The following is a 20,874-nucleotide window of genomic DNA, read 5'->3' as shown; positions in this document are numbered from 1 at the left end:
AGAGCTACCCAAAAACCTACAAATATAAATGCAATCATCAGTATATAATTTAAAATGAGGATAATAATTCCTACTCTGCCTACTTCTGAATGTTGTGATGAGGATCGATGAAGCTAAAATGTAAGAAAGCTTTCCTCAAGCGCTAAAGCTTTTTATGAGTATGTGGGAATACAGTAAAAGGGTGATAATGTCATTCCTAAATATTGTCAAACACCGCTTATTACATGCACGCCTGCACTGTTTCAAGTATAAACTGCTAAACTAAAACAGTGGCACCAACATTATGGTTACAAGTTAGAATGCTATGACTTACTTTAGAAACTGTCAACCCCTCATGGAATAAAATGGTACTTTTACCAAGTACCCAGATAAATGTTTGTTACTAATGTAAATGGATGAAAAAACATATTTTTGTTTTTACTTATAATGTAGAGCTAGTAAGCTAGCTTTTATCATGGACTAGTTAATTTAACAATTTATTTTTTATCAAAAAAAACCTCTCTGTTATGTCATAGTGATTTTTTCTCCATGTTTCTAAATGACCTGTGATACTCTTTTATAAAAATAATTTAAAATATATTTCTAATAATCTGTATTTGCTTTTAAACTTTTTAACTAAAAATATCAGTTTAAGAAAACTTAAATATTTCCTAGGCCAGCACCAAAATTTTGTGTCATATGTGTACCATGTTAAATACTTCAATGAAAGTACTTTAAATATGTATGTGTGTGTGTGTTTGTGTGTATACACATGTGTGTATATAAAAAAACATATTTAAGTAGTAAGATAAAAACACATCTAAGTAGAAAGATAATAACTTAAGTGTGTATATATAAACATACACATATATATGCACAGTTGTGCACACTTGTATATGTATGTGCGTATATATATACACACACATACACAAGTATGTACAACTGATTTTTTACAAAAGTGTTGTAAAAGGTTCATAGAGCAATGAAACAGTATAGAGAAACAAGAAATAAATCCATACAAGTGTGCAAAACTGATTTTTTACAAAGGTGTTTTGTGTGTGTTGTGGGTATATATGTTTCTTATAGTTAAATACACCCTTACCACACAACCCAGCAATTGTATAATATATATATGCACGCAACACACACATAGTTATTATCTTGCTACTTAAATGTGTTTTTATTATATTTTTATTATCATATGTATATACACATACACACACATACAGTTATTATCTTACTACTTAAACATGTTTTCCATGACTTTGGTTTTTTTATTCAAAATAGAAAAAATTTTGCATTTTAGGGTATTTTCCATTTTCTTCTCTATCAGACTGTTTTAACATTTTGTAACCATGGTGGTCTAAATGAGAGGAAAATTACAGCCATTTTCTTGCTACTTCTGATATTTAGATTCTGCTTAGCATTTTTCCATATAAATATATATTTAGCAGAGTGCATTCTCAAAAGTTTTTACCCCTAAATGGGCATCTAACTTCAATGGTTAATTAGATTCATGGTTTCTGGGGGATGTTCCAGTCTTGACATTCCCTAATGGGACAACTCTGCCTGGGCTTTGCAATTGGATTTTGACAACCCAAACAGAAAATGCTGCTTTAGAAAGTCACACTTGGACTTTCTGCCTTAAAATCTCAAGTCTTGGGACTGGTCATCTGCTGACCACAAGACTAATCCCTATGAGATACTTTAATTATTGAATGACAAACAAGTGCTGTAGGGGAAAGAGAATTAGGGGAGGACTTACTGTGTATTAAGTGTCTACAATACTAAGAATCATATTAAGTGACTTATATTAACTATTTATTTAAAGAGAACGAACCCCCCAAATGTCTCAGATGCAGAACACACACTACCAGAGACTTATTTCACAACTGAGTATAAATGCAGATTATATATTAACATATATGACACTACTGGCCGGGCGCGGTGGCTCAAGCCTGTAATCCTAGCACTTTGGGAGGCCGAGGTGGGCGGATCACGAGGTCAGGACTTTGAGACCATCCTGGCCAACATAGTGAAACCCTGTCTCTACTAAAAATACAAAAAAATTAGCAGGGCGTGGTGGCAGGCGCCTGTAGTCCCAGCTACTCGGGAGGCTGAGGCAGGAGAATGGTGTGAACCTGGGAGGCAGAGCTTGCAGTGAGCAGAGATGGTGCCACTGCACTCCAGCCTCGGGGACAGAGCCAGACTCTGTCTCAAAAAAAAAAAAAAAAATTCAGACTTTTGCTCTGTGAATGACCCTGTTAAGAAGATAGGAAGACAAACCACTGATTGGAAAAAAATATTTGCAAATCACGTATCTGAAAAAGGACTTATATGACCAGTGTGTAAAGAACTCTCTCAACTGAACAATAAAAGAACAAGCAGTCCAATTCACAAATGGGCAAAGGAGATATACCTAACGCTAAATGACAAGTTAATGGGTGCAGCACACCAACATGGCACATGTATACATAGGTAACAAACCTGCACGTTGTGCACATGTACGCTAAAACTTAAAGTATAATAATAAAATAAATAAATAAATAAATAAGATTCTAAGACAATTTACCAAAGAGGATATGCAGAAGAAAAACAAGCACATGAGATGTTCAATATTATGAATATTATGAACATTTCCTTAGGGAAATGCAAATTAAAGCCACAATAAGCTATCATTATGTACCTATCAGAAGGACTAAAATGAAAAGTACTAATAATACCAAGTGCTGGCAAGAATGTAGGAGAATGTAAAATGGAACAACTACTCTGAAAAACAGTTGGGCAATTTCTTATGGTTAAACACACACTTACCACACAACCCACCAATTACAATCTTAGATAGTTGTCATAGAGAAATCAACACTATGTCCACACAAAAATGCAAATACATATATAAGTTTTATTTGAAGTAGCCAAAAGCTGGAAATAACTCAAATGTTCTTCTGTGGGTGAATAGATAAACAAACTGTCCATAGACTGAAAGCCACTCAGCAATAGGCAGAAATGAATTATTAGCACAGCAACATAGATGGATTTTCAGGGCATTATGCTGAGCTAAAGATACAAGTCTCAAAAGGTTACATTCTACAGGATTCCATTTCTATAACACTCAGTGACAAAAGTATAGTGATAAAGAGCAAATCAGTAGTTGTCACAGGTTAGGATTGGAGAGAGGGTGTGACAATAAAGGGTTAGCATGAGGGATTTTCTTTGTAGTGACAACAGTTTGGTAGCCTTTTAGTAGAGGTGGTCATGTAACTCTATACATGTGAGAAAATTTCATAGAACCATAAGTACCAAAAAAAATAAGGAAATGAAATCTGAACAAGCTCTGTAGTTTAGTTAGTAATACTATACCATGACAATTTCCTGGTTTGACAATTTAGTATGGTTATTTAATATGTTATTGAAGAAATCTGGATGAAGGATGCATAGGAAACCTTTGTACTATTTTTAAACTTCTTGTCAGTCTTATTTCAAAATAAGTTTTTTTAAAGAATGGTGTGCCTGAAATGTAAATATACTTCCACCTGCAACTTTAGGTCTATGTGAATATCTACACTGGTTAAAAAAAAAAATAACTAAAACCTAGACACTTATTAAATATTCAAATCCGTAAAACAATAGATCTGTAAAGAACCTAGATTTCCAAGTGATTTATCTAATAATAAAGTCTTCTACAAACAATATTTTACAAAATAGGGGAAAACATAATGATTCATGGGGGAAATTAAGGCCTGGCAAATGCTTTGAAGTGAAAGGAGAGAATGAGAAGATTTGAAGCTAATATCAGAGCCTATCATTGGAGATAACTTCACTGAAAATAGACACAAGAAAATTAGAGTAATTAGGTAAAGTTTAGCAATGAGCTTGATTAAACATTGAGTTTTATTTAGTGAGGTTAAAGCCAAAGGTTACAGTTTTGACCTCAAATTGCTGTTTCTATTATTTATTATCTTTTTAAATTAATAACTGGACTACTTTGAAATTTAAAGTCCTGACTCTTTTTGTAAAGCATTGTCTATTTCATAAAAACTTCAAACTTGAAGTTTCAAAATTATGCCATTATTATTCTCTAAAAATTTTTCTCAAAATTCAAGAAAGTAGATTTGCAATGTACTCTGTAATCATTGTAGTATCTTCATTCAAATAAGTTGTTTACATATTGTTTTAGTATCTTGGAAATATATTTGGCCTTGGCTTATGATTTCAAATGATTCTCTTAGCCAAAAAGAGTAAATTCCTTCAAAGTTACAATAGGGAATAAGGTTACAATCTCTCTAGATAACTTTTTTCTCCTGAAGAAGATTTGTTAAAATTCTACATCCTGCCTGTAAATTAAAGATTAAGGTAATGACATAAGAAAATTGGGTATTTGCAATATGGAAGACAAGGATCAGTTCTTGGATGAATATTCAATGCACCGGATTATAGACACTGATGCAGCCACCATTGCAGCAAATGGACTGCAACTACGTATTTTGAATTATTGAAGCAGTGGCTTGAAACTATTCAGTAGATCAGATGTATTGCCTTCCTTCATGAGATTGATGAGAATTCAGCTCTGCTCGCCACACTCCAGTGCAAAGGACTGGAGGGCATTTAGCATGCTGATAAAGGTCAAAGTAAGACTGTATCAGTTTCTGAACCTAAAAATTCCAAACTCCTTGCCACCCATTAAAATGAATGTAGAAATGCTGTGTTTTGATGCGTAGCATCCCAAAGACCTGCTTGAGGCATAAACGGAAGAAACTATTTTGCTTAGACCAGGAAACGCTTGTTTGTCACCTTCCAGAGCATGTAAAGGAGCACAATGCTGTGCACTGTCTTGTTCCTGAAACATTATCATCTCAAAAGTTACATTCAGCTTAAATAATGGAGATTCCAACAGAGAAAATACATTACTATATTTGGCCCTTCCTTTTGGCAGATGTTCCAGAAACAAAACAGCAAAGTGATTTTGCTATTTGAATTGATTGTGAAATGGATTTTTCATGCAAAAGGCTTGAGTCAGATTCCACTGTAGGCAAAAGTCTGCAAGTTTAAGCAAAACACTAATTATCCAGAATACTAGTCTTCGGAGAAAATATTTGTACTAGTGACCAAATATATTTAACTCTTAAGTCAGGTTTAACTCTTTGATTGAACCACAAGTCCAAATTGTATGGCATGGTTTAGTATATGAGGAGTACCCTTGGTCAAACCTATTAAGTGATTGTTCTTCAAGCTAAAGTGGTGGGAATGTGATAAAATGGAAATTTTTTTTTTGCCTGCTGATTTACTTCTTATTAGCATGCAAGATTAATCAGGACAACAATTGTACCACTCTTTCCCATGATTTTTCCTTCTCCTCTGATTCCCTCTACCATAAAAAATCACAAAGAGCTTGACATAGTTATTGAATAATTTTGCTTCTGGAAGAAGGAAATGTGATATTGGAATTTATATCTGAAATATAATTTTTTTTCCTTAGAGTTTATGTCTGCAGTTTTTTCCCTTAAAATTTATATTTGAAATTTTTTCTACTATCCTCAGCTAAATTAGATAAAAGGTTCAAAATGAAAATCTTCTTTGAGACCCCATGATTGGGCAATCTCCTGGAGAAAGGAAGAGCAGTGTTTATTATCAGTAACTTAAAATGCCCATGATGCCCAAAAGGGGTGAGTTCTTCAATTAGTTTTCTGCTCCATTCTTTTTAATTAATCTTTGATGTTTATGTAAGAATATATGTAACATAAATTATTCATGAGATACAGTAAATAGAACAGTTATAAAGCTACCTATCAACTTAAGAACATTACCAATAATGTCACATCTGTGTGTTCTTTCCTGTTCCATTTCTCTGTCTTCCTATGCACCAAGAGGTAACCATTATTCTGAAACTTGTATGTATCCTTTCCTCGCCTTTTCCTCCCTTGGTTTTTACCACAAATTTATTTAGGGATAAATGTTCTGTTTGATTTCTTGGTTTTGGAGATTTGTAAAGATGGTAGCCTACTGTACGCAGTCTTCTGTAATTTACTTTCCTCAAGCAACAGTTTGTTTCAAAAATCCACTATGTTGTTGCATATTACTGTAGGTCATTCATTTTCACTACTGCATAGAATCACATTGTGTAAATATTTCCACAATTTATGAGCCATTATCCTGTCAACAGACATTTGGGACTTTCCAACTAACACCAGTCATCCAAGTCTTTATTTCTCTCACATTCAAGGTTGAGTAATCCTGAGAATCCTGACTACCAATAAGTGAAAAATTTCTTTCATTTAGAACAGGGTTAGCTCTTTGGTAAATTATAGCCCTTTGTGAGGAGTAATCTAGGAAGGTTCCTTGGGTCCTTCTGTCATGATATACATAGCCCTTTAGTAAGCCATGTCATTGGCTCCAATATTTATTCCTTTCCTTTTATGTGTGCAGGTATTGTAACACTCTGTCCTGCTTTATGTTTACTTTAGGTGCACATGAGTTTTGGGTCTTGAAAGGAGAGAGATTTTTTCTAATGGAAAGAGTTTGTATTTTGGATTAAGTCATATCTGGATTTAAATCCTAATTCTATCACTTTTGTGTGTGTGTGTGGGTGTGTGAGAGATGGACTTTCACTCTTGTTGCCCAGGCTAGAGTGCAATAGCGAGATCTCAACACACTGCAACCTCCGCCTCCCAGGTTTAAGTTATTCTCCTGCCTCAGCCTCCCAAGTAGCTGAGATTATAGGCATGTGCCACCACACCCAGCTAATTTTGTATTTTTAGTAGAAATGGGGTTTCACCATGTTGGCCAGGCTGGTCTTGAACTCCTGACCTCAGGTGATCCACCCGCCTAGGCCTCCCAAAGTGCTGGGATTACAGGCATGAACCACTGCACCCGGTCAATTCTATCACTTTCTATCAATGAGAACTTGGATAATTAATTTAACTTTCCTGTGTTTCAGTTTATTCTTTGATAAAATGGAAACAATAATACATATTCATAAGATTTATGCTGTTATTAAATAGGATAATATATTAATGCCTAGCATGATGTCTGGCACATAAAAGGCACTTAAAAGTGTTTATGAAAAAAAGGATAAAAGAATGAATAAGCAAAGGGGTGAGTAAATATCCACAGAGCGAAGAGGGTAACATAAATCTATGAATCAGGTGTAAGAAAATACTTAGTGGTAAACCCTGTTTTAATGAGGCAACACATGCCCCTGAGTCACAGGACTGTCACATTATACACAAGTGGTGCCCTCTAGAGCTGTACAGCCTTGCTTTAAGACATGTATGTGCCTCTTTAAAAATATAATATGGTTAAACAAAACATATCTGCAGGTAATTGGCCTGAGTGACAATTATTCGGCCCCTGGTTTATAGCATCCTCACCTGGGGATATAGGAATTATCTAATATGTGATTAAAATGAAGCTAATGTCTTTTGTGTGCCTACTATGTGCCATGTGCCCCTCTAGGACAAAGAAAATGGGAAAGCACTGACGGAGAAAACCTCATCCCTTTTCTTAGGAACCTAAAATTCACACCTTCTCTTGTGGGATACAGTTTCCTAACACTTTTAATTTGCTTAGGGTGTTCCTCCTTGTCTCAGATATGCTTTGTGGAGTCAGTCCAGGCCGAAGGGCTTTGAACACCTAAGGTAGGCTTCAAAACAGCAAAGCACATACGCTTATAAAACAAATTTGCCAGCTTCTCCAAGCAGGGGTATACTTGACATTTGTTTCTATTTCCCTTTTCATTCTTCCTGTCCTACAGCCCTTTCCTAGTGTTTCCTATTTCTTTCATTTTTCCCCCCAAAGCTCTACTCCCTAAAACAAAGGTGTTCTGGGCAGCCCATGTCTAATCCCCTTTCCTCTCCTCTACCTAGGAACAACCCTAAAGAAACAATGATTTTTGTTTGACTGATTGATGGAGTTCAAGCTATGTTTGTCTTATACAGATTATCTATGGCATTAGTAAGATGAAATCTTTCTCTTTCACACCATTATTAATTCAAATAAGTCACGGCCAACCACACAGAATTTAAAATACGGCTGAGTATATTTCAAAGGCCAAGATTTAATAAAAAAAAATTGGCTATATCCTACCAGATTCTGACTTGTAAAGTACATATTGAACATGAAAAATATTGATCATTCTTGCCTCTTTCCACCGTTTTTAAACCCTGATCTTATATGCGTTGCCCACTGTTGCTGCTAGGTGATGGTTCTAGGCCTGTCATCAATCTGGTCTGGTTTCCTCACATGCCAGAATGATTTTGTTTCACTTTGCCTTAATAATCTCCATGGGGGAAACTACCATACATTGCCTGGCAATTTTACATAACATCATTGACAATTTTCTTTTCTCATCACTACCAGGGATATCTGAAATACAGATCAAGCATTGTCTGACCTGTCCATTTTGTAGCATTCTTATGACCAGGTTAATAAAAAAGCATAACTAAATATTGTATAATAGATGACAAATAAAAGTTGCAAAATTCCAACCTTTGGGGAATGCTATGCTTCATTCATGGCTGCAGAAATGAAGGGTTCTAGTCTGGCTTTCCCACTGCCTTCTGAGGCATGCCTTCTGATACTGTAATCCTGATTCTTTCCCCTCTAGTTCCAAATTATGTGAGCGTCACCTTTAGTCTTTCCAGAACCATAGGCAACCTTTCTGCTCTGTAGTTATTCTCAGTTTTATGCTTCATCATCTGTATTACTATGATATCCACCAGGATTAGTTTTTAGCCTTTGATGAGCAGATAAGATAAAAGCCATTTTCTTTCTAAGAACAAGTATGTTCGCATCATTTCTCTTTTGTGTTGCTAGTATCTTGGCTGCTCACTATAGCGGCATGCTTCACCAGGAAGAGTTCAGCTTCTACTCTTTATGCCCTCAGGATACTCTGTCCAGCATTTGAGAGCTAAAGAGCAAAAGCCATCCATTGATATTCAATTCTGAATCAGAATGCATTTAACTAAAATTAAAAGAAAACATTACCAATAGTGGCTTACAGAGATAAGAGTTTATTTTTTAACCATAAATTCTGAGTCAGGAAGTCTGGCACATCTCTAGAAGGCCATCAAAGGCATAGGCTCATTCTTTCTGCTGTGTGTGTACTTAGCATGTAGCTTTTGTTCTCAAATTGACAAAATGGATATTGCACCTCCATATATCGCACCCGTGTTCCAGGCAGAACGAAAGCAGAAGAACCTGTCTTCTCACAGAGTTTGTCACCTGGGCTTCCCTTCCTCAAAAATCTCCGTTTACATTATCATTCACCAAAACTGTGTCTTTTGGTCAATCCAACCTACAACCATGGTTGGTAAATCAAGTATTTTAACTTTCCAGCCCTTAAAATAGAAGAAACAAATTTACATATTATCCTTTCCATTGAAAGTTAAATCAGAGAATTTTTCTAAAAATTTAAGAAAATTATATTCATGAAATGTATATACTGCTATGAATATCTGTTACATTTTATTATGGTTTTGACTAGAGTCCTGAAGGCACTACATAAGTAACTCTGAAATAATAAACATTTTGCGGAATAACTAATTTCTTAAAGATCATACTGCAGAGCCAAAAGTATTTGAAATCAGTAAGAGAATATGAGAGAGAGGGGACAATAGAAAAAGAAGCATATTAAGAAATGGAGATAGAAGAAAGAAAATAATCAAATATGAAGACAATAAGTTAACGACCATGCTAAGTGTTCGTTTCTCAAAATCAAAGTCAACTTGCATTCAATCTTATCTTCTCAGACTGGAGATTAAGTATGGGGTCTGTCTCATTCTCCACTCAATTGCTAGCATCTAACTTAGTTGATGAGGTTGCTGTAGGGAGAGAAAAAAAATCCAGATATTCCAGTGCCTTCATAAAAACGTGTAATAATTTTTAGATAAAGAAAAAATTCATCTTATTATACTACATAAAAATATTAGACCACAGGCTAAAAAATTAATGTTTTCTCTCTTTTCTGTATCTGAGGAATTCAAAACAACTAACATATGTACTCAGAGGAAATTTGCTTAGCAATATACTATTTATAGAAATTAGGCTGAGTGCAGTGGCTACGCCTGTAATCCCAAGACTTTGGGAGGCTGAGGCAGGTGGATTGCCCTGAGCTCAGGAGTTCAAAACCAAATCAGGCAACATGGCAAAACCCCGTCTCTACCAAAAATACAAAAATTAATAATAATAATAATAATAATAATAATTGGCCAGGCGTGGTGGCACGTGCCTGTAGTCCCAGCTACTTGGGAGGCTGAGGTGGGAGGATTGCTTGAGCCTGGGAGATAGAGGTTGCAGTGAGCTAAGATCACAGATTGCACCACTGCACTCCAGCCTGGGCAACAGAGTGAGACGCTGTCCCCCCCCCAAAAAAAAAGAAAGAAAGAAAACATAAATTAAAACAATAGAATAATACTTTGTTCATTCTCTATTTTTCTCCCTTCTTTTTTTACCCTCTCTATCTGCTTTATTATTTATTCACACATACATGAATACACACACATACATAAATATGCACACAAATTAAGTTCAAATAATATTTCTCTACAGTGTTTCAATGCAACATATACACATTTTAATAACAAATATGTATATTTGTAAATAAAAGTAAAATAGAACATTAGAGCATATAGCTAAACAAAAATTTTCTTTTTTATATATATTTTTATTATACTTTAAGTTCTAGGGTACATGTGCACAACATGCAGGTTTGTTCCATATGTATACATGTGCCATGTTGGTGTGCTGCACCCATTAACTCGTCATTTACATTAGGTATATCTCCTAATGCTGTCCCTCCCCACTGCCCCCACCCCACAACAGGCCCCGGTGTGTGATGTTCCCCTTCCTGTGTTCAAGGGTTCTCATTGAAACAAAAATTTTCAAATGTTTCCCTTTAGTTCTTACATGTTTAAAAATTCAGACAAGATAGAATAGTAATAACTAGTAATAACATACTCCAATTCTCTCCTTTGTCCTAGCTCATATCTTTATGCATAAACATATACATACAATTTGCCACGTACTTATTATGCGGCCTTGAAATAGTTGCAAAAAAATGTAATTTCCATTTAAGGTTTATGTCTCCAATATCTTAGCACTATATTAATAGCTTTCACTCTCAATCACACTTCAAACTCCACATTTAATATTTGTACATATACAATGACTCCACAATGGTGAATATGTTTTTAAGCTTACAATATGCTTACATTATAATTAATACATTTAACAAAAATCCCATAAATAGTATCTAATGTTTTGTTACAGTAGGATAGTCACATGTAAAGTCATTTTAAATTCATGAATTAATTTGACATATTTTTTGAGCACCTGCTATGCACCAGATATTATGATTGCCTCTTTTCTTCTCTGTAGCCCATTCTGTAAAGACTGGAGACTAAGTATGGGGTCTGTCTTATTCTCCACTCAATTGCTATCATCTAACTTAGTGTCTGGCACATAGTGAGTGTTGAATAAACATTTGTTGAATGCATGAATTGGCCTTCATCTTAAAAACCTGTTTCTGTTTTCTGGACTACTTCTTAGTCATTGTGAATCTAAATCCTCCTTTCCAAAAAAGTAATTCTTTTCCGTATAGCAGAATTTCAGACTTAAATGATGATTCCATTTATTTCCCAGCCTGCTACACATATGCCAAACTGCTTGAGGCAGTACTTGAGTAAATTCTTAAGGCATCTCTCTTGCTCTTCCAATTCACCTGTACCTGAATCGAGACGATCTTCTCAGAAACATTCTGTTATGGAGACCTAGGACTTTAAAATAGAAGCAATGCTGGATCACTAAAAAGGCTGCACAACCCAAATTATCCTCCCCACACTGGGCAAAACTTCCTTGAACAATCTTTTCAGGCTCCTTTCTTTTAAAAGGGTAAGTTCCAATAATTTAAAAATAAATAGGTTTATCAGATTGCTTTCTTCTCTGAGAGCAAATATCCAGGGCATGTTGTGAAGACGGAGAATTTCCACATAGTTCTCAGAGATTTTCGATCCATCTTGCCCATCCACATTTAACAGTAAGCCACAATGTTTTATATAAACTGGTTTATAAGGTTAGTGGTCATATAAAATGAGTCTGGTGAATGTTTTCTTTCTGAGAAAATAATTCTGTATGTGAAAACACACTTACTGGATTTTGGAAGTTACAGTTGTGATATACTGAGAATGTACAAGTTTCTGCTGTATGTTATACATAATTTATTAATGGCTTTGTGAATCATTTCAGACAGTATTACAGAGTAAAAAGTTAAAAATAAACCACTAATGTCTAACTTCATAGTTAGAACCAACTGTCAACCCATCATAACCTAGGGGCCTAATTTTACAACAAATTATTAAGTTAATAGAGTATGAATTATCTCTCATCCAAAACCATTCCAGATCACCAAACTTCTAAATGGTTCCTAGAGTTACCTGCTCCTTCATATAATTCATGGGAACCCATATTTTTAAATGCTTATAAATGTTCTCAGAAGCTGTGAATTCTAATCTTCTTCTATCACTAACTTACTTTGTAATCCTATGTTGCTTTTTTCCCCCAAGTTTTCTTCCCACTAAAAACCAGATATTAGTATAATACTTTTCTACAAGCACATTGTGATATTTGACTAATTAATATACGTAGAACATTCTGGAAAACTCGGAGGAGAGCTATTGTGTACGTATAAAATATTATACTGAAGTTTTGAAACTGACTTAATCATACAACAATGCACATTTCCAAAATGGATATTTTGGCACTATATTCTCTGTACCGATATTGCAATCTGAAATAATTATAGCTGCTTTACTTTCCAAAAAAGGGCAAATTTTTCTTAGGCAACACAATGCAACTTCTTTTTTTAGCTATGACTGAAATGATAGCCTTAGTGGTTTTCTATTGGGAACCAAAAGTCATATATAACAAATTCAATAAGAGTGAGGAGAATGACTGCCACAGTTGGTTTGGGCTATGGGTGTATATAATGATATACAGACACCATTAATGGTGCATTACTCTTCCAAGTGTGGTCTCACCATGGTTCTACATAGAGAGCCAAATTTGAATTTAAAGCAAAACTTGATGTAATAGTGTCTATGCAGAAAGAGGGAACAATTTTAAGGGGTGGGAAAAACTCTGAATGTCATAATGACAACCCTAAATTTTCTTTTGTTTGTTCCACCAAACTGAAAGCAATAACAAGTCATCATCAACCTATTGTGTGTTAAGTCCCATAACTTGTCAGCTACTAAAATAATTGTCCAACCACTTAAATATTTCCACTATGTGCCAGCAAGCAATGACAGTGTCAAATTTCCCTGAAGTGTAGAATTTATGATCCTAGAATCCACTTCCTTTTTGCACTGAATCCCTCATGCATATATATTTAAAACTCTATTTCTAATAACAGAATTATTTGAACTCATACTGCCTGTCATCTGTTATTCTCAAAGTACTTTGCTAATAATAAATAATTTGTGAAATTTGTCTCTGCTCTGGGTATTACCACTTCTGTTTCAGCAGCGTGTCCCTGACGTTGGTCCTGTTTATTATTGCCAAGGTATCTGATTAGAGGAATTAGTAGTGGAACTGGAGACCAAGGCCAGATTGCAAGGTGGGTGGCTGGTGGTTCTGCTGCTTCTTTGTGCCGTACTTGTGAAAAAAAAAAAAAAAACACTTCCAGCCATGGTTCCACACAAGAATCCATTTCGAAGTCTGACTCCCTAGCAAGACAGCAAGTGCCATGAAGCCCAGCACGGCAGCAGCAGGCCTGGGACAGAAAAAATGTCCCAATCTACACCTGTTCATAGCTCCTTTAACCTGCACTTGATTCACTGCTCTTGCTGTAATGCTTTTTTAGTTCCCTTCATTGAAAAAGCCAATAGAAGTCCAGCATGACCATTTGCTTTCTCTGAGATGGTCAAGTAGAAATTATAACAATGTTACAGTATTGGCGTTAGGGGTAGTATGTCGTGCTTGTCTGCTAGTGAGTGTGTGTGTGTGTGTGTGTGTGTGTGTGTGTTTTAACTTATTTGTTGTTGTAACACTATGGAAAAATAAAGTTTAAAAAGATAACAAATGTATAAGAGGAGGCATAGGATGATCAAGTGATCCCCACAAAACAACTTAATGAAGATTTTTTATTTTAGGTATTATTAAAACACAAGCTCTTGGTTGATGTTTCCCTTTTTCTTTGGTTAAACCTCTGATCCTGAGCACCTAAGAATCATTAGTTTACTATTACTATCTATTCATAAGTATTTGTAGATAATGCCTGCACAACATTATCACTGTTAGATTTGTTTTAACTAATTTTTAAGTCACTTGGCCATTTTTTTTAAACTTTCATTAGCAATTTGTGCAAATAAACAAATATAAGTCTTGTATGGAGACAGTTTTCCAGATTTTGTGATGTCAGGTGTTATAAGCAAATTCGGAGGCTCCAAAATATTAGTCCTGAAATGCAGTCTTTCTTTTTTTACTCAAAGTGTGAAAGATGCCAGAGTAATTGTATTAGGTTGATGGAAAAGTAATCACGATTTTTGCCATTACCTTCACTGGCAGAAACCACAATTACTTTTGCACCAATGTAATAGATTGTTCGAATTGTCAAGTATAACTTCTGAGCTCACATTTTTATATTCTTCATTCCCCAGTTCCACACAGTAAACGTTAAAAGTGAAAGGATCAGATTCCATTGCAAGATGGCCAAATAGGAACAGCTCTGGTCTGCAGCTCCCAGCATTATCAACTCAGAAGACAGGTGATTTCTGCATTTCCAACTGAGGTACCTGGTTCATCTCATTGGGACTGGTTGGGCAGTGGGTGCAGTCCATGGAGGGTGAGCTGAAGAAGGGCGGGGCATCACCTCACCCGGGAAGCACAAGGGGTTGGGGATTTCCCTTTCCTAGGCAAGGGAAGCCGTGAGAGATGGCACCTGGAAAAATGGACACTCCTGCCCAAATACTGTGCTTTTCCAACTGTCTTAGCAAACCGCACATGAGGAGATTATATCCTACTCCTGGCTCTGCAGATCCCAAGCCCACGGAGCCTTGCTTACTGCTAGCACAGCACTCTGAGATCAACCTGCGAGGCAGCAGCCTCGCAGGGGAAGGGGCATCCGCCATTACTGAGGCTTGAGTAGGTAAACAAAGCAGCCCCAAGGAGGCTCAAACTGGGTGGAGCCCACTGCAGCTCATCAATCCCGGCTGCCTCTGTAGCCTCCACCTCTGCAGGCAGGGCATAGCTGAACAAAAAGCAGCAGAAACTTCTGCAGACTTAAACATCCCTGTCTGACAATTCTGAAGAGAGCAGTGGTTCTCCCAGCACGGTGTTTGAGCTCGGAGAACGGACAGACTGCCTCCTCAAGTGTGTCCCTGACCCCCGTGTAGCCTAACTGGGAGACACCTCCCAGTGGGGGCTGACTGAAACCTCATACAGGCAGGGGCCCCTCTGGGAAGAAGCTTCCAGAGGAAGGATCAGGCAGCAATATTTGCTGTTCTGCAATATTTGCTGTTCTGAAGTATTTGCTGTTCTGCAGCCTCTGCTGGTGATACCCAGGCAAACAGGGTCTGGAGTGGACCTCCAGCAAACTCCAACAGACCTGCAGCTGAGGGACCTGACTGTTAGAGAGAAAACTAACAAACAGAAAGGAATAGCAACAACATCAACAAAAAGGACATCCACACCACAACCCCACATGTAGGTCACCAACATCAAAGACCAAAGATAGATAAAACCAAAAAGATATGGAGAAACCAGAACAGAAAAGCTAAAAATTCTAAAAAGCAGAGATCCTCTTCTCCAAAGAATTGCAGATCCTCGCCAGCAATGGAACAAAGCTAGATGGGGAATGACTTTGATGAGTCGACAGAAGTAGGCTTTAGAAGGTCAGTAATAAAATATTTCTCCGAGCTAAAGGAGGATGTTCAAACCCATCACAAGGAAGCTAATAGCCTTGAAAAAAGATTAGACGAATGGCTAACTAGAATAAACGGTGTACAGAAGACCCTAAAGGACATGATGGAGCTGAAAACCATGGCACGAGAACTACGTGACACATACACAAGCTTCAGTAGCCGATTTGATCCAGTAGAAGAAAGGGTATCAGTGACTGAAGATCAAATTAATGAAATAAAGTGAGAAGAGAAGTTTAGAGAAAAAAGAGTAAAGAAAAAAAAAGAACAAAGCCTCCAAGAAACATGGGACTATGTGAAAAGACCAAATCAATATTTGATTGGTGTACCTGAAAGTGACAAGGAGAATGGAACCAAGTTGGAAAACACTCTTCAGGATATTATCCAGGAGAACTTCCCCAACCTAGCAAGGCAGGCCAACATTCAAATTCAGGAAATATAGAGAACACCACAAAGATACTCCTCCAGAATAGCAACCCCAAGACACATAATTGTCAGATTCACCAAAGTTGAAATGAAGGAAAAATTGTTAAGTGCAACAAGAAAGGTTGGGTTACCCACAAAGGGAAGCCCATCAGACTAACAGCAGATCTCTCGGCAGAAACTCTACAAGACAGAAGAGAGTGGGGGCCAATATTCAACATTCTTAAAGAAAGGAATTTTCCCAACTGAGAATTTCATATCGAGCCAAACTAAGCTTCACAAGTGAAGGAGAAATAAAAACCTTTACAGACAAGCAAATGCTGAGTGATTTTTTTCACCACCAGGCCTGCCTTACAAGAGTTCCTGAAGGAAGCACTAAACATGGAAAGGAGCAACTGGTACCAGCCACTGCAAAAACATGCCAAATTGTAAAGACCATCAATACTAGGAAGAAACTGCATCAACTAATGAGGAAAACAACCAGCTAACATCATAATGACAGGATCAAATTCACACATAACAATATTAATCTTAAATGTAAATGGACTAAATACCCCAATTAAAAGACTTAGACTGGCAATCTGGATAAAGAGTCAAGATCCATCAGTGTGCTGTATTCAGGAGACCCATCTCACGGGCAGAGACACACATAGGCTCAAAATAAAGGGATGGAGGAAGATCTACCAAGCAACTGGAAAGCAAAACAAAAGCAGGGGTTGCAATCCTAGTGTCCGATAAAACAGACTTTAAGCCAATAAAGATCAAAAGACACAAAGAAGGCCATTACATAATGGTAAAGGGATCAATTCAACAAGAAGAGCTAACTATCCTAAATATAAATGCACCCAATACAGGAGCACCCAGATTCATAAAGTAAGTCCTTAGAGACCTAGAAAGAGACTTAGACTCCCATACAATAATAATGGGAGCCCCACTGTCAATATTAGACAGATCAATGAGACAGAAGGTTAACAAGGATATCCAGGACTTGAACTCAGCTCTGCACCAAGCGGACCTAATAGACATCTACAGAACTCTCCACCCCAAGTCAACAGAATATACATTCTTCTCAGTACCACATTGCACTTATTCTAAAATTGACCACGTAATTGGAAGTAAAGCACTCCTCAGCAAATGTAAAAGAACAGAAATCACAACAACCTGTCTCTCAGACCACAGTGCAATCAAATTAGAACTCAGGATTAAGAAACTCACTCAAAACCGCTCAACTACATGGAAACTGAATAATCTGCTCCTGAGTGACTACTGGGTATAATGAGATGAAGGCAGAAATAAAGATATTCTTTGAAACCAATAAGAACAAAGACACATGTACCAGAATCTCTGGGACACATTTAAAGCAGTGTGTAGAGGGAAATTTATAGCACTAAATGCCCACAAGAGAAAGCAGGAAAGATCCAAAATCGACACCCTAACATCACAATTAAAAGAACTAGAGAAGTAAGAGCAAACACATTCAAAAGCCAGCAGAAGTCAAGAAATACGTAAGATCAGAGCAGAACTGAAGGAGACAGAGACACACAAAACCCTTCAAAAAATTAATGAATCCAGGAGCTGGTTTTTTGAAAAGATCAACAAAATTGGTATATCAGTCCTCCAACTTTATTCTTTTCCTTCAAAATTGTATGGCTCTTCTATGTCTTTTACCTTTTCAATAATCTTTAGAATCAATTTATCAAAAGCCATAGAATAATTTGGTGTGATTTTGACTGGGATTGAATCTGTAGATTAAATGGGAAAGAACTGACATCTTGATAATATTGGTCTTCCTACCCATGAACACAGAATATCTCTGTTTAGTTCTTCGTTCTTCTTTTATTTCACTCTTAAGTGTTTTATAGTATTCCTCACATAGAACTTGTACCTAATTTTGTAAGATTTATACCTATGTACTTCATTTTTGAGGGTACTAATGTAAATAGAATAGTGTTTTTCATTTCAAATTCCATTTGTTCATTGCAAGTGTATAGGAATGTAACTGAGTTTTGTACATTAATCTTGTATTGTGCAACCTTGCTATAATTGCTTATTAATTCCAGGAGTCTTTTTTTTTTTTTTTTGGTTGATCCCTTCAGGTTTTCTACATAGACATAATTATGTCATCTGCAAACAAAGATAGTTATATTTCTATTTTTCCAATAAGTATATCTTTTATTTCCTGTTCCGGTCTAATTGCAATAGCTAGAACTTCAAGTACAATATTAAAAAGGAGTGGTTAGATGGGACGTTTTGGGCTTATACCTGATCTTAGTGAGAGAATTTCAAGTTTCTCACCATTAAGTACAATGTTAGCTTTAGCTTCTTCTACGCTTCTATGTTTATTGGTATGATCATGTGATTTTTCTTCTTTAGCTTGATCATATGATGAATATATTAATTGATTTTGAATGTTGAACAAGCCTTGCATACCTGGGATAAATCCAAGTTGGATGTGTGTATAATTATTTTTATGCATTGTTGAATTGAATTTGTTAATATTTTGTTAAAGATTTGTTCATCTATGTTCATGAGAGATATTGCTCTGTAGTTTTGTGTTTTTGTGTGTGTGTAATGTCTTTTTCTAATTTTGTTATTAGAGTAATTATGGCCTCATATAATGAGTCAGGAAGTATTCCTTCCTCTGCTTCTATCTTCTGAAAAAGATTGTAGAGAATTGGTAATTTCCTCATTAAATGTTTTGTAGAATTCACCAGTGAACCTATCTGGCTCTTGTATCTTCTGCTTTGGAAAGCTATTAATTATTAATTCCATTTCTTTAATAGCTATACTCCTATTCAGTTTTCCTATTCTTGTGTGAGTAGATTATGTCTTTCAAGGAACAGGTCCATATCATCCAGGCTATCAAAATTGTGGCCTTATAGGTGTTTATAGTATTCCCTTCTTATCCTTTTAGTGTCCATGAGATCTGTAGTCAAGTCTCCTCTTTCACTTTTGATATTAGTAATTTGTATCCTTTCCTGTTAGTATGCCTACAGAATTATCTATTTTATTGCTCTTTTCAAAGAAATAGCTTTTGATTTTGTTGACTTTTCTCTAATTAATTTCCTGTTTTCAGCTTCATTGATTTCTGCTCCAATTTTTGTTTTTTCTTCTTCTTACTTTGAATTTAATTTGCTCTTCTTTTTCTAATTTTCTAAGATAAAAACAGGTTATTAATTTTAAAGCTTTCTTCTTTTCTAATATATGCATTTAATGATATTAATTTCCTTCTGTGCACTACTTTCACTTTATTTTCATTTTCACTTGGTACAAAATGCTTTTAAATTTCTCCTTGACTCATGTGTTATTTAGAAATGTGTTGCTAATCTCCACCTTTTCAGGCATTTTTCTGTTATTGTTTTCAAATTTAATTCCACTGCAGTCTGAAAGCAAATATTATATGATTTCCATTATTTTTAAATTTGTTTTTTTAATTTAAACAAATATGTTTAAATTTGTTTTATCACACAGAATGTGGTCTATCTTGGTGAATGTGCCATGTGAGCTTTAGAAGAATGTGCAGTCTGCTGTCAATAGATGTCAGTTCTATCTAGTTGAATCTTTTGAGGGTTGCTGAGTTCAACCACGTCCTTTATGATCTTCTGCTTGCTGGATCTATCCATTTCTGATATAGGGGTGTTAATGTCTTCAACTGTAATAATGGAGTCACCTATTCTTGTTGTAGTTTTATCAGTTTTTGCCTCACAAAGTTTGACACTCTTGTTAGTTGCATATATGGTAAGGATTTGTATGTCTTCTTAGAAAATTGACCCCTTTATCATTGAGTAATACTCTTCTTTATTCTTTATTCCTGATACTTTCCTTACCTTAAAGTCTGCTCTGTCTGAAATTAATACAGTTTCTCCTGCTTTCTTTTAATTTTTGTTAGCATGGTATATTTTTTCTACATCCCTTGTACTTTAAATCCATAGGTACTTTTATTGTATTTTTTATATTTTATTTTATTTTATTTATTTTTTGAGACAGCATCTTGCTCTGTCACCCAGGCTGGAATGCAGTGGCATGATCTCGGCTCAGTGCCACCTCCACCTCCCAGGTTCAAGCAATTGTCCCTGACTCAGCCTCCCAAGTAGCTGGGAATACAGGTGCCTGCCATTATGCCCAGCTATTTTTTTAAATATATTTTTAGTAGAGACGGGTTTTCACCATGTTGGCCATGCTGTTCTCGAACTCCTGACCTCAGGTGATCTGCCTGCCTCAGCCTCCCAAAGTGATGGGATTACAGGTGTGAGCCACCAAACCCGGCCCATATGTGCTTCTATATTTAAAGTGGAATTCTATTTAAAAAACAAATAAATGGCTTTCTTGTAGACAACATAAAGTTTTTTTCTCAACTCTGACAGTCTCTTTTATTTATTTATTTTTATTTTTTATTTTTGGGTGTACATAGTAGATGTATAGGATTATGGGGTATATGGGATATTTTGATACAGGCATACAATGTGTAATAATCACACCAGGGTAAGTGGGGTATCCATCACCTCAAGCTTTTATCCTTTGTGTTTCATATAATCAATTTATGCTATTTTAGTATAAACAA

Source organism: Hylobates moloch, unplaced genomic scaffold, assembly GCF_009828535.3.
Source record: "Hylobates moloch isolate HMO894 unplaced genomic scaffold, HMol_V3 SCAFFOLD_5, whole genome shotgun sequence".
In the NCBI taxonomy this organism is placed as follows: domain Eukaryota; kingdom Metazoa; phylum Chordata; class Mammalia; order Primates; family Hylobatidae; genus Hylobates; species Hylobates moloch.
This window is presented reverse-complemented; position numbering follows the sequence as displayed.